Below are 16,411 nucleotides of genomic sequence, written 5' to 3'. Positions count from 1 at the left end.
CAGTGCAAGAAAAAAAGAAAAGTAGATAAAAGGCAAAGAGATTGAGAAGACACTATGGCTTGCAAAGAAAATCATAAGGAATATACAAAAAGCCATTAGAATTAATATATAAATTTAGCACTATGCAGGACACAAAGTCAATAAACAAGAATAATTGAATTTCTATGCACTAGCAGTAAACAATGAAAAGTGTAAATGGCTGTGATGATAAAGAAGACCTAAATAAATGGAGAGATAGACCATGTTCATGGACTAGAATACTTAATAATGTTGATATGACACTTCTTCCCCAATTGATCCATAGATTCAATGCAATAAACCCCATTCAAAAGTATAATGATCTTTTTGTACAAATTAAAATATTGATTTTTAAAAGTTTTATGAAAATATAAAGAATTTGGAATAGCCAAAATAATTTTTAAAATTGAACAAAGTTGGAGGACTCTTATCTTCTGATTTTAACACTATAATAAAGCTACGTATATAATTGTTGGGCAGATAAAATGTATTATGCTCACTTTGTTAAAAATGGTGCTGCCCACGTGAGGCCGTTGCCCAGGTGATATTAATGTGTGTTGAGAATCCTTGTAGCCTGGGGCTTGGTTTTGGGATTAAGCCTTTCCTACCCCTTTTTGATGTGGGGTGGTACAATCCAATCATGCCTCAGAGAAGTGACTTTGTATTAGAGACTTCCCTATTTTGTATATTGGATTAAGAGTTTGGATTTCTACACTATAAAATGGGGATGGAGCGGGAGCTTGCTCTCTTGGTTCCTGGGATGATTAGCATGAGAGAGCAGAGGGAGTAGAGCAGAGAGCAGTGGGAAGAGGCCATGTGGCCAGGAGAAGCAGCCAAGATGGCAGAGTGCTGAGTGAGATGCCAGTCTGTGCAGAGTTTGTATCTGGGATAAGGAAGGAGATGGGGAACTGAGGAGAATAAGGCTGGTGAGCTAGAAACCTTTGATTCTAAGAAACTCGGATAAGTCAGTGGCTTTGTGAGCACTGAATGTGAGTGGGTTTTGGAGCCCAGTATGTGTTTTTACTTGCCCGCCGGGTGCAAACTAGAATTAAAGACTATGGCCCAACAGTTTGTGGCTTCGTTGTTTCTTTACCGACTGTCCAAATCCAATGCTAACCTGCATGGGCAGGGCTGCTTTGATAGTGGCCCTGGCCATGGATACTGGCTTTACAATAATGCATAAATATTTTTATGTGTGATTATGTATATCTTAGAGGAAAGAAGAATATGAGCCTGATATATTCCGTTTCAAGTCATCTCATTTAAAAAATGCCTGGAAAAGCCTGACCAGGCAGTGATGTAATGGATAGAGCATTGGACTGGGATGCAGAGGAACCAGGCTGGAAACCCAAGTCGATGATTTGAGCGTAGGTTCACCAGCTTGAGCACGGGGTTACTGGCTTGAGTGTGGAATCATAGACATGACCACATGTCTATGGCTTGAAGCCCAAGGTCACTGGTTTGAACCCAAGATTGCTGGCTTGACCAAGGGGTCATTCACTTTGTTGTAGTCCCCCACACCCGTTAAGGAACATATGAGAAAGCAATCGATGAACAACTAAGGTGCCGCAATAAATAATTGATGCTTTTCATTCCTCTTTCTTCCTGTCTGTCTGTCCCATCTGTCCCTACCTCTCTTTGTCTCTCTCTGTCACAAAAATAAATAAATAAATAAAAATAATGCCTGGAAAAGAGATCACCTAAAAATTGTATGGAGAGTGGATGGAAAAGGGGCCACATACTAAACCTGACCATCTCAGTGGAGGCCTGCCGGCAGGCCTTACAAACTCAGAGACCTACAGTAAAGATGGTGTGGAATGGAAACTCTAGAGCCAAGAGCAGGTCAATGGCAGGAGTCATGTCCTAGCCCAGTATTTTCCCTGACAAAGGTCAATCTTCCAATATTTGCCTTAACTGAGCATGTCTATTGTCTTTTTGTATCAAGAATAACAAACTTTTTGAATGTCAAAGTAAGTTCTCTTTTTTTAAGAGACCCCTCAGGGCACAGCCACCACACCAAAGCAGAAACCCCAAAACCCCTCATTGTTATGTTATACTGTTAATTGTTAATTCTCCTCTGCCCACCTATGTAAAGAAGTATGTGTCTATCCTTTGTACTTTTCATCCAATACCAGAGATCTCCCCTTGCTTTCTCCTGCCTCCCTGTCACCAATGAATTTCATGTGACCCTCTTTGCCTCATTTTTTTATTGTAATGTACAATATAAAATAAGGTGCAAAACTGCCATTCTCTGAAGCATTTTCTCAATTGTAAGGCCAGTAGCTGAAGCCACCATCATAGCCACCTGGCCCATGCAGGTTTGCATTTGATTCGGACAGACAGTAATGAAACAATGGAGCCAAGAACTGGTGGGCCATTAGCTTTAATCCTAGCTTACACCCAGTGGGCAAGAAATACACACAGTGGGAAAACACTTCCCTTTCCATTCAGAGCTCCCAAAGCCACTGACTTATCCGAGTTTCCTGGAATCAAAGGTTTCTAGCTCACCAGCCTTATTCACCTCTGTTCCCCATCTCCTTCTCTCTGCACAAACTCTGCACGAACTCGCTTCTCCTTCAGCACTCCAGCATCTTGGTTGCTTCTCCTCTCCTCCACGTGGCCTTTCTCTGCTCTTCTCCAGCATGGATTCCTCTGCCCCATGTTATAGTGTAGAAATCAAAACCTTTAATCCAATATACAAACAAGGAAGTCTCTGATACAAAGTCACTTATCTGAGGCATAATGGGATTGCTCATGAGAGTGCACCACCCACATCATGCAACAGTCAAAGGTGTGGAGAAAAGCTTAGTCTTAAAACTACGCCTTAGGCTATAATGACCCTGCTTGCTTACAGCCTGTCCCCCACACCCAATGCAAACTATAAGCGAGTAAACATATATATTATATTTACAAATTTATTTGACCAACATTCCACCCCTTTTTCTTGCTTCACAATTTAAAGCACAGATATTCCTGCACAAGGAAATTAGGCACATTACACAAATTACAACAACATGACAAATCATACAATTTCAACAATTACAATGGTACATTTCACCAGTCTCTGAGCCCTTTGCCAAAAGCGCAAAATGTACTCTGACTTCTTTCTAGCCATGGGAAAAGCTTCCTGGGGCAGGGCAAGGGCCTCCAGCAAAGCCAGCCCCCGCCCCCATCAGGGTATTTCACATTGTTCAAAATCTGTAAGTCCATCCAACAAAGAAGCCAGTGCCCACTCCGGTTGTAGTCCAGGAATCAGTTCACACACATGGGGTCTCAGCCACCCCCTTCATCCCTGCCATCCTGGCAGGTCTTACACTGTCCCAAAGAGGAGCATGTGGCAATGGCAGTCAGCATTTCCATCTCTGCTCCAGGGAGCATGATGGCATTCATCCTTATGTCCCAAAATTGCAGACCTACCAGAGGCATAGTAGGTACTCCTTGCTTCTGGGCTCTCACTTTCTGGAGATTGTGGATTGCAACTCCAAATAGATTCTCCTCATCCTCCAAAGAGGAATTAAACATCAGTTCCTGCTGCCAGGCTCAAGCCCTGGGCCGCTGCCACCTTCTGCTCTGTGGGCCTTGCAGCCCCAGCTCTGGCCTTAGCCCTGGCCTCCCACCACTGCTGTCTCTCCACAATGTCCAGGACAATCTGCAACTCACGGACCTGAGATTTCTTCTCCAGTGGCTGCTCTATTTCCAAGCAAATCTTGCAAACCTGGTTGGTCTCCTTCTCCAGTGCTTGCTCCAGCTCCAGAGTCAGCATCGGTTTCTCCCACGTTTGCTCCAGCTCCTTCCACTGCTCGGTTTGCAGGTCCCAGGCAGCCTCCTCCACAGAGCTCTCGGTTTCCTCATGCATGGCTGTAAAAGTCAGCCAGCCTATGGCCCCCAAAAGGACAGCCATGGGAACCATAACAGCAGCCACTTCTCTACTCCAACGCTCGAAGGTGGTGGTGGCTCCATACTGATCTGTATTGAATCCTGCCACAGACTATGCCAAGTATAAGGCCAGTAGCCATGGCCACCATCACAGCCGCCTGGCCCATACAAGTTCTCATTTGATTTGGACAGACAGTAATGAAACAACAGAGCCAAGAACTGGTGGGCCATTAGCTTTAATCCTAGCTTGTACCTGGCAGGCAAGAAATACACACAGGGGGAAAACACTTCCCTTTCCATTCAGGGCTCCCAAAGCCATTGACTGATCTGAGTTTCCTGGAATCAAAGGTTTCTAGCTCACCAGCCTTATTCACCTCTGTTCCCCATCTCCTTCTCTCTGCACAAACTCTGCACAAACTCACTTCTCCTTCAGCACTTTGCCATCTTGGCTGCTTCTCCTTTCTTCCAAGTGGCCTTTCTCTGCTCTCCTCCTGCATGGGCTCCTCTGCCCCATTTTATAGTGTAGAAATCAAAACCTTTAATCCAATATACAAACAAGGAAGTCTCTGATACAAAGTCACTTATCTGAGGCATAATTGGATTCCTCATGAGAATGCACCACCCACATCATGCAACAGTCAAAGGTGTGGGAAAAAGCTTAGTCTTAAAACTACGCCTTAGGCTATAATGACCCTGCCTGCTTACAGCCTGTACCCCACACCCAATGCAAACTATAAGCGAGCAAACATATATATCATATTTATAAACTTATTTGACCAACATCAATCAACTGAAAATTTGCTTCCTGGAAATTATTGTCAATTTGGCTAAAGTAAATCCATAAAAATTCTCCCAGGTTTAGATATATATATTTTTTACATTGACAGGCATTATAAAAGAACCTAGCAAGGAATCATTTAATGGTCAAGGAAGGGAGGATAATCAAAACAAAAAGAAGCAGAAAGACAAATAGAAAGGCCTTTGGAAGGGAGTAGATGAACAATTAAGCCACGAGCAACACTGTTCAATGCAGGCAAATGATCAAGCAAGAGATCTTTAGAGAAATATATTCATATCTATTTTGGAAATTCACTGGCCTACTTTAATGAATGCTGTTCCAGTGTAGTGATAGAACCTGAACCAGAATGATGTGGGATGAAATTAGTAGAGGTGGGAGGTGTTGAGCAAAGGGAGCCAACAAATGGTGTTGTCAGAATTTTAGTTAGGAGGAGGAGGAACACAGTTAAGTTGGTAGCTGCAAGGTATGAAAATGTGGTTGATACTTTTTTTTTTTAATTTATTTATTAAATTTAATGCAGTGACATTGATAAATCAGGGTACATATGTTGAGAGAAAACATCTCTAGATTATTTTGACATTTGATTGTGCTGTATATCCCTCCCCCAAATGGGAGAACATATTTGACAATACGTCTGATAAGGGGATACTTTTTCTTAGTACTTAGCAAATGCCTGTTCCAGGAAGACAGTGCGTTATCTTTGCTCTGTTTAACTCATTACCCATTGTATTATAATGGAGTGCAATTGACATTTGATATGTGCTATCTCATATGAAACAATAAGCTCCTTACATTTGTCCAGCAGGAACAATGGGCTTTTTCTTTTTCCTTGCACTGAGTACCATTTGAGGATGATTGTGTTGGAAAACCCAGTGACCTTTTCCAAAGACTTCTTGACAATTTTTATTTTCCCTGGTACTGCTCTCTCAGTTTAGGTGCACATGCTAACTTTTATTATAAGGATGATAAATCTTTTCTTTGTCCCATTGTTTGTTGACTAGACTATAATTTTCATCATTGTATTGTATTGGCACCATTTATAAAATCCATTGTTCATAAATATAAGAATTTATTTACAGACGCTGAATTCTATTTTATTGACCTATATGACAAATCTGTATGTAAATACCACACTATCTTGATTTCTTTAGCTTTAAAAAAAGCTTTGACATTAAGAAGTGAGTCTTCCAACTTTATCTTTTTTGAAGATTATGTTGGCTATTCTCTGTCCCTTGCATTTCCATATTAATTTTAGTATCAGCTTGCCAATTTGTGCCAAAAAAATAAAGCTGGGATTTTGGAAGGTATTATGCTGAGTTTATAAATCAATTTGGGAATTTTTTCAATCTTAACAATATTAAGCCTTCTAATCTCTGAATATGGAATGTCTTTTATTTAGTCTGTCTTTAATTTTTCATGATATTTTCTAGTTGTAAGTGTATAATATGTGTACGTCTTTAACTAAATTTATTCCTAAGCAGTCTATATTTTCGGTGCTATTTTGAATCAAATTATTTTGTTAATTTTATTCTTTTTGTTGTTCTTTGCTAGTGTATAGAAATCAAATTAACTTTTGTCTATTAATCTTTTATCCTAGAAACTGATTGAACTTATTAGTCATATCATATTTTTTAAATGTGGATTCTGTATGATTTTCTATATACAAGATCATATAACTAAAAAAGGGATAGTTTGCTTTTTACTTTACAATCTTGATTCCTTTTATTTATTATTATTATTAATGCTATTTCTAGACTAGTTGATGTGTATACAATCTAATTCTATTTAATATTGAATAGAAGTGATAAGATTAGACATTCTTGTCTTCTTCCAGATCTTAGCTGGGAAATATTGTCATTTACCATTAAGTATCATGTTAGCTGTGGGGTGTTTGTGGAATTCTCTTTTATTCATAAGTGCTTAGTGCTTTTATCTTTAAAGGGTGTTATATTTTGCTCAATGTTTTTCTGTAACTATTGAGGTGATTGTGCAGTTTTTGTCTTTTATTCTATATAGTAATATGTTATACTACATTGATTGATTTTCATGTGTTACATCCATGTTATGTTACTGATCCAAATTATACTTGGTCATCATGTATAATTTTTATATATTAAATTTAGTTTGCTAGTAATTTGTTGAGTATTTTAACAACTATATTTATAAATACATTATAGTTTTCTTGTGATATCTTTGTCTTTTTTTTTTTAGACAATTAAATTTAACAGGGTGACATTGGTCAACCAGAGTACACAGATTTAGAGAAAACATCTCCACATCATCTGGACAATCGATTATGCTATATGCCCATCACCCGAAATTAAATCATTCTCCATCACCCATATTTGTTTCTCTTTACGCCCCTCCTCCTCCCTCTTCTCCCTTCTCCACCCCCTGGTAATCACTGCACTCTTATCTATGTCCGTAAGTCTCAATTTTGTGTTCTACCTATGGATAATGAAGATGTGGCACATATATACAATGGAATACAACTCAGCCATAAGAAATGATGACATAATATCATTTACGACAACATGATGGACCTTTGTCTGGTTTTAATACCTGTGATTCTGACCTCATGGAATGAGACTACTCATCTCTTTTTTGAAACAATTTGTGAAGGTTTAAAGCTAATTCTTCTCTAAACATTCAGTAGAATTTAATGGTGAAGCTGTCTGGGCTTTTCTCTGTGGGAAGATTCTTTATTGCTAACTCAACCTTTTCACTTATAATAGGTCTATTTAGTTATTTCTAATTCCCCTTTAGTTTCTGTAGATTATGTCTTTTTATGATTTTTTCACATGATCTAATCTGTTGGCCTAAAATGGTTCATAGCATTTTTTTTATTTTCTTACTCTTTTTATTTCTGTAACATCGGTTGTGACATCCCTCTTTTACTCTAATTTTAGTGATCTGAATAATCTCTCTTGCTTCTTGGCTAATTTAGGTAAATGTTTGTCATTATCTCTGATCTTTTAAAAGAAATCTTAGTTTTATTGAATTTTTTATTGCTTTCTTATACTTTATTGTCACTCTAATCTTTATTATTTCCTTCCTATTATTTGCTTTAGTTTTTGATATATCTTTAATTGTTAAGGTATAATGTTATACTATTTATTTGAGATCTTTTTTTTAATATAGCCATTTACAGCTGTGAATTTTACTCCACACACTTCTTTTGCTATATTTCATAAATTTTGGCACATTGTGTTTTAATTTTTATTCATTTAAGAATATTTAGTATTTTCAAATTTCTATTGTGATTTCTTCTTTTACCTTATGTTATTTAAAAGTGTAATGGTGAGTTTCCATATATTTGTGAATTTTATTTCTATTGTTTATTTTCAGTAAATTTTTTTTGTAATATAATAAGATATTCTTTTATGACTTCAACCATTTTAAATGTTTTTAATCTTGCTTTATGGCCTATCATATGATCTGGCCACAGAAGATATTATGTGTTCTTGGGGGAAATGTTCATTCTCCTGCTTTTTGAATTGAACAATTGAGTTAAATATATTTCTAGGTCAATTTGGTTGATAATTTTGTTTAAATCTTCTATTTCCTTGTTGATCTTCTGACTAGTGTTTCTACCTATTACTATAAAATAAAAAAGGAATGTTGAAACTTTCAACTATTATTGTTAAATTGTCCATTTTCCCTCCAATTCTGTTAGTGCTTGCTTTGTGTACTATGCGTTTCAGTTGTTAAGTGCAGATAAGTGTACAATTTTTAAATTTTCCTAATAGATTGGCTTATTACTATGAATGCCTCTCATTATGTATAGCAATACTTTTTTAAAAATCTCTTCTGTCTAATATTAGTATGGCTACTCCAGCTCTATTTTGTTTACCTGGTGCATCTTATTCTAATATTTTACTTTTAATCTATTTGTGTTTTCAAATATGAGCTGTGTTTCTTATGGATAGAATAGAGCTGGATTATGGTATATATATATGGATATATATACACTCTGCCAGTCTCTGGAGTGTTATATTAATTTACATTTAATGTGATTATTGAGAAACTAGAATTTACGTCTACCATTTTGTTATTTGTTCTCACTACATATTATGTATATTTTGTTCCTCCATTCTCAATTGCTGCTTTATGTTTGTGGTACATATATATTTATATTCTAGTATATAAATTTAATTATCTTCTTATTTCTTTCACTACATTTTAAAAGTTATTTTCTTATTGCCTCAAAATGACAATTAAAAACAATCTGGTTAGATAAATATCAACTCTTTATTCATCACTTTATATTTTTGTGGTTAAAATTACATAACAAAATTTATAATTTTACCACTTTTAATAGCTAAGACTTAAAAATTTATCTTCAGTCACAGCTGACATACAGTTTTATTTTAGTTTCAGGTGTACAATATAACAATTAGACATTTATATACCTTACCAAGTGGTTACTTCAGTAAGTCTGACAACCATCTGATATCATATGTAGTTGTTACAATATTATTGACAATATTTCCCATGCTGTATTTTATATCCTCATCACTACATTTATAACTGGCAATTTGTATTCCTTAATCTCTTTCATCATTTTCATTCATTCCTACAGTCTTCCTCCCATCTGGAGATCATTGCTTTGTTCTCTGTGTCTATGTGTTTGTTTCTGTTTTGTTTGTTTGTTCGTTTTTTAGATGATACTTCATGTTGGTCTAATTAATATTTTGTTGGATATGCCTCCTAGGCCAAAGTCAACAATAGCAAAAATAAACAAATGAGACTACATCAAACTAAAAAGCTCTCATACCAAAATATAAACCATCAAAAAAATACAAAACAAAAGAACACTACTGAATGGGAGAAAATATTTGCAAATGCTATATCTGATAAATGATTCATATCCAAAATATATGAAGAACTCATACAGCTCAACATAAATAAAACAGATGATTAATCAAAAAAAATCATGAATAGACATTTTTTCCAAAGAAGACATATATATCAGTCAACAGACATGTGTAAAAATGTTCATCATCTCTAATCATCAGTGAAATGCAAATCAAAACCACAAGAGATATTACCTCATATCTGTCTGAATGGCTATTACTACTAGATCAACAAACAGCAAGTGTTCAGGAGGATGTTGGGGAAAGGGATCCCTTGTGGATTGTTTGTGAGATCGTAAATTGGTGTAGTCACTATGGAGGACGGTGTGGAGGTTTCTCAAAAAATTGAAAATCCAAAACACTAATTTCAAAAGATATATGCACCCCCATGTTCATTAAAGCATTATTTACAATAGCCAAGATATGGAAACAATTTAGAGGTCCATTGATAGAATGAATGAATAAAGAAAATTTGGTACATATACACAATAGAATATTACTCAGCCATAAAAAAGAAAGATCTTGCCATTTGCAGCAAAACAGATGGACCTAAAGGGTATTACGCTAAGAGACATAAGGCAGACAGAGAAAGACAAATACTACAGATTAATGATAACTTAGTTTCAATAATATTCAAAAACTTTCCTCTAATATAGTTTTATTTCTTCTTTTCTTTGAATTACATCTTTACACAGTAAAAGCTGACTCTTCAGTGTTTAATAATTATTACTTCATGCTGTTGTCTTTTAAGTCAAAGAGGAGGGGAAAATAATTACAAAAAAATACATTTATACTCTCCTCTAGATTTATGTATACAGTTAACTTTACTGATGCTTCTTATTTCTATGTGTAGACTTGAGTTACTGCCTTTTGATTCTACAGTGTGTCCCTAAAGTCATGGTGCACTTTTGACCGGTCACAGGAAAGCAACAAAAGATGATAGAAATGTGAAATCTGCACCAAATAAAAGGAAAACCCTTCTAGTTTCTGTAGGATGATGTGGCAGCATGTGCACATGTGCAGATGATGACATAATACCATGTATACAGCGGAGCAGCCTATGGCCATGCCAGTCGAGATGTAGACGGTACAGAGGAAAATTCAGTGTGTTCTGGGCTCACTAAATTCGAATCTGTGACCAAAGTGCAACGTGAATATCGGCACGTTTTGTAACGAAGCGCCACCACATAAGAATAACATTACTCGGTGGGATAAGCAGTTGAAGGAAACTGGCAGTTCGGTGGAGAAACCCCATTCTGGTAGGCCATCAGTCAGTGATGAGTCTGTAGAGGCTATACGGGATAGCTACCTAAGGAGCCCTAAAATATCTGTGCGTGAGCTCACATCAAACTGCACTGAATAGGTATGAACTGGGAGAGTTTTCCTTTTATTTGGTGCAGATTTCACATTTCTATTGTCTTTTGTTGCTTTCCTGTGACCGGTCAAAAGTGCACCATGACTTTACGGACACACTGTATTTCTGAAATTACATTTTTTGTCTATTCTTTCACATGAGATTGACTTGTCATCATCTAATATTAAGTTCTCTTAGAAGAGTGTTGAAGAATAAAAGGAAGGAAACAAACTGATAAAAGCTGAGAAGGGAAGGGCTTTCAAATTTCAAAAGAACTTTGTTGAAATTTAGTTTCAGACTCAAATACTTTTTATAGTTTATCTCTATTTCCAAACACAAGGCCAGACACATAGTAGGTGCTTAGTAAATATTCAAGGAATAAATTAACATGAGTCCATATTTTGACTCAGATTAAAGGGTTGAAATATATGGGGCTAGCACTGGAAAGAATGCTGACAGATGCACACAGGGCCAAGTAAACTAAAATTAAACAGGATTTTAGAAGGAGGTGTTTTAGAGAAGAGCCTGTAGAATTTCAAGATTGAGTTTTCTGAGTCACACTGTCAAAGAAAGAGTTGAGGTTATTGATTATAGCAAAACATTGGATAATTCTTTTAATGAGGCTTTAAGTTCTTGAGATAGTCAGACAAGGTCATGCACTTTGCCCTCTAATAATCTTACACTTACTGATTCCAAAGTATGTAACAGATTCTATGCACTTCTGTAATGTGAGCAAACAGGACAGGCCACGATTTGATGGCTCAATCGATTTAGCCTATGACACTCCATGTCTTGAAACTCTGTTTATAGACATCAACAGTTGTAAATTGAGAGCTCTTCAAGCAGAATTTACATAATCATACCTTTGGGTTAATTTACTTTATTGTATCTGCTAAAGTGAACTCAGCTGAACTTGCCATTTTCTAGTCCAATATGTTTGTCAACATTTTTAGTTTCATAGCCCAGGCTTTTACAGCAAATCTTCTGAATCATGTGGCTTGTACTGATCAGGATAATCCATCAAAAGAATGTGGATTAACTTTAAAGGTATAATACAGTTTTAAACTTATTTTAGAATTAGGGAAATGGAGACCTATAAGCTTAAATAACAAAGAAGTAAATTAGATGGGGTTTGATAGTTATCCAATTATTCAACAAACATTTTAAAAATAATTTCTTTATGTAAGTTACCATGTGAATTATTGGGGTTGCATTTATGAACTAGACAGATTCGTGAACCCCCCAAAGAGTTTTAAAGTTATGTCAATCTGTAAATAAATGAATAAAACATAAGCACATATTATATGTGATGCTTTTTCTCTTTCAAGAATATTTTCAAATCCCAGTTTCTCTCTGAACATTTTTCTGAGTAACTGGGCAATAGATAACGGGTTCCCCTTTTTCCTGCATCTAAACTTTTTTTAGCACTTTCTCTTATTCTTTTACTCATTTTTTTTCTTATATTGACTGAGCAACTGATATGGACTAAACATGTACTAACTAGAAGGATAAAGATGAAGGTGAGAGTGTACTATCTTCCACTTAAGAGAGTAGGGGAGAAAGACTTAAAAAGTTATTATAATGTTTTTTAAAAGTGCTACAAGTGAGATCTACTTAAGAAAGTAGTTATGTACATCAATTCAAACTATGCTTGTTATTTTAGAATTACAAGCAAAATCAGTTAAAAGACTGCATAACAGCAAATACTATTCAAATATTTTGTTTAATGAACATTTACTATGTAGTACTAGGCATTTGAATTAATTCACCTACTAAATGTAATGACACTGTGATGTAGATGCTATGTAACCATGTTTTAAAGACCATGAAAGAGAATCACAGAAATTAAAGTAATTAACAAAATTCATGTATCAATTTAATTATAGAGTCAAGATTTCAACTCATGCAGTCTGGACATTGAGTAGTCTATTATTTATGACTTTTCTGTACCCCATCATTTCCAATTATTCACTCCCTAGCTTCTAAGAGAATCCTCATTGCCCTTTGACTTGGAGTATCTTTCTGTAAGCAAAGGGTACATCCCTTCTTCTTGGTCAAACTTAGCCTTATGACATATTGACAAATGAAAACTGAAGGCACATAACATGCCGGTTCCAAGCAAAAATTTAGAGAGACATTACATATTTATTTCAGTTTTCTTGCCTTTGCCCTCAGTCTCAGAATGGCATGTCTGAGGGACTGCTATTCCTTCAGTCTGAGTTTTGGAATGAGAAGACAAGCAGGGCATAATCCCAGCCCACACTCACCATTGACATCGAATATGAGTGGACAAAGTACTCTTATAAGCCACATACTTTGGGATTAGTCAGTTAGCAAAAATTGACTAGTATAAAATAGTTATTATGAAACGGGATACTTGCCCTGGCTGGTTGGCTCAGCTGTAGAGCATCGGCCGGCATGTGGAAGTCCCAGATTCAATTCCTGGCCAGGAGAAGCACCCATCTGCTTCTCCACCCTTCCCCCTCTCCTTTCTCTCTATCTCTCACTTTCCCTCCTGTGCAGCCAAGGCTCCATTGGACTAAAGTTGGCCCAGGTGCTGAGGATGGCTCCATGGACTCTGTCTCAGGTGCTAGAATGCCTCTGGTTATAACAGAGCAACAGCCCAGATGGGCAGAGCATCACCCCCTTGTGGGCATGCTGGGTGGATCCCGGTAGGGCACATGGGGGAGTCTGTCTCTTTGCCTCCCCGCTTCTCACTTCAGAAAAAAAAAAGAAAAGAAATGGGATACAATAGTAACAAATAGACTATAATATGTGGCATTGTCTTCATGGTCAGGTGGAGATTTCTGAGCAAATCCATCAATAGGATCTTGAAAATTATCACTTATATTATACAGTGTACACATTTATTACTTTAGTTAAAAAACATTGGGTAACAAAATGCTAATAAGAATCGGTACAGGTTGCATTATGAGATCACACAAGAAAGTACTGCTTTACAAAAATAGTGGAAAAGAAAGAATTTGGAATTATGAGACACATGAGATTGAAAAATGCAACTGCTGCTCATATTCAACCACTAAAAGATGATCTTGGAAATTGCTTTGAAAAACAAAGTTAAAGAAGATCCAAATTAAGACTCATCCTCAGCCAGAGACCAAATACGTTTTTAAAAATTATTTCAGTGAATTGAAGTGGGCCAGTAAGTTCTTTCAGCTGGGTAAAACATGTCAGAGCAAGCCAACTAAGGGAATCGCTTTTCACAAACCAGGTAAGCTCAAAATACTGGCAATATATATATTTAGAGACAGAGATAAACATCTGTAAGAAATATATCATTTTAATGTACAATTTACCAATATAAGAGGCAATCAAAACAGCATGTTATTGGCAGAAAAATAGACACTCAGACCAATGGAACAGAATAGAAAGTCCAGAAATAAAACCACATATATATAGTCAAATAATTTTTGATAAAGGGGCCAACAACACACAATGGAGAAAAGAAAGCCTCTTCAATAAATGGTGCTGGGAAAACTGGAAAGCCACATGCAAAAGAATGAAACTGGACTACAGTCTCTCCCCCTGTACAAAAATTAACTCAAAATGGATCAAAGATCTAAACATAAGACCTGAAACAATTAAGTACATAGAAGAAGACATAGGTACTCAACTCATGGACCTGGGTTTTAAAGAGCATTTTATGAATTTGACTCCACAGGCAAGAGAAGTGAAGGCAAAAATTAATGAATGGGACTACATCAGACTAAGAAGTTTTTGCTCAGCAAGAGAAACTGATAACAAAATAAACAGAAAGCCAACTAAATGGGAAATGATATTTTCAAACAACAGCTCAGATAAGGGCCTAATATCCAAAATATACAAAGAACTCATAAAACTCAACAACAAACAAACAAACAAACAATCCAATAAAAAAATGGGAAGAGGATATGAATAGACACTTCTCCCAGGAAGAAATACAAATGGCCAACAGATATATGAAAAGATGCTCATCTTCTTTAGCTATTAGAGAAATGCAAATCAAAACGGCAATGAGATACCACCTCACACCTGTTCGATTAGCTCTTATTAGCAAGACAGGTAATAGCAAATGTTGGAGAGGCTGTGGAGAAAAAGGAACCCTCATCCACTGTTGGTGGGAATGTAAAGTAGTACAACCATTATGGAAGAAAGTATGGTGGTTCCTCAAAAAACTGAAAATAGAACTACCTTATGACCCAGCAATCCCTCTACTGGGTATATATCCCAAAAACTCAGAAACATTGATACGTAAAGACACATGCAGCCCCATGTTTATTGCAGCATTGTTCACAGTGGCCAGGACATGGAAACAACCAAAAAGCCCATCAATAGATGACTGGATAAAGAAGATATGGCACATATACACTATGGAATACTACTCAGCTATAAGAAATGATGACATCAGAACATTTACAGCAAAATGGTGGGATCTTGATAACATGATACGAAGCAAAATAAGTAAATCAGAAAAAACCAGGAACTGTATTATTCCATATGTAGGTGGGACATAATAGTGAAACTAAGAGACATTGATAAGAGTGTGGTGGTTACGGGGGGGAGGGGGGAATGGGAGAGGGATAGGGGGTGGGGAGGGGCACAAAGAAAACAAGATAGAAGGTGACAGAGGACAATCTGACTTTGGGTGGTTGGTATGCAACATAATTGAACGACAAGATAACCTGGACTTGTTATCTTTGAATATATGTATCCTGATTTATTGATGTCACCCCATTAAAAAAATAAAATTATTAAAATTAAAAAAAAAAAGAAAAAGAAAAAAAAAAAAAGAGGCTGAGCTACATCCTTTGTCTCTGCCTCTTTAGACTACTACATGTGTTTGTTGGTGATATCCTACAAATTAGTGTTCGGCTTAAATGCTGCCTGCTTTGAATTAGGCCCCTTTCACTAAGGGTTCCTCTGGTTTTCTGTGCTTATATTTATTAAGGTAATTTCTACTCCACATCTGACTGTTTCCCTCTCATACACTATGAATTCATCAGTGACAAAGATTTTATCTTTTAATCAGATACGCATACAAAATTAATACAAATAAATATTTGATGAGTACTGAGTGAATGAATACATTAAGTGGAAAAAGCAACACTATCTAATAAATTTTAGCACTCCTAAATCAGCACTATAAATAGTTTCTAAAACATTAAATTCTGCTTGATTCTTCTGTTATAATAAACAAAAAACACCTTGAAGTTGGAGATTTAACCCATATAATAAAAATGTATTACATAAATCTCATCATGAATATAATGTTTTTTATTTACAATCTCAGGAAATTTTAATAAAATTTTAATTTGTTATTCCTCATAAGTAAAATTTATAATATTAGTTCTAGAAAAAAAAACAAGCCAGTTAATCACAGAGATTTATATTTAAAGTCATTAAGGTAATTCATAAAATACATTCCCTACATGTCACCCTAAAAATGCACAGACATATTGCCAAGGCTAGAGCCTCATTATTTCAAAAACATACACAAGCTTTTGCTAA

At 36.1% G+C, this 16,411-nt stretch overlaps 1 protein-coding gene across 2 annotated transcripts in view; it reads right to left on the bottom strand.

Annotated features, from left to right (window-relative positions):
- Positions 1-16,411, bottom strand: part of HCRTR2 (hypocretin receptor 2) — a 118,607-nt gene that overhangs the window by 12,043 nt on the left and 90,153 nt on the right. The gene's annotated exons all lie outside the window — the stretch shown is intronic.

Source organism: Saccopteryx bilineata, chromosome 1 (genome assembly GCF_036850765.1).
Source record: "Saccopteryx bilineata isolate mSacBil1 chromosome 1, mSacBil1_pri_phased_curated, whole genome shotgun sequence".
NCBI lineage: Eukaryota > Metazoa > Chordata > Mammalia > Chiroptera > Emballonuridae > Saccopteryx > Saccopteryx bilineata.
Note: the sequence above shows the minus strand (reverse complement) of the source record. Positions and strands in the feature narration are given on the sequence as shown.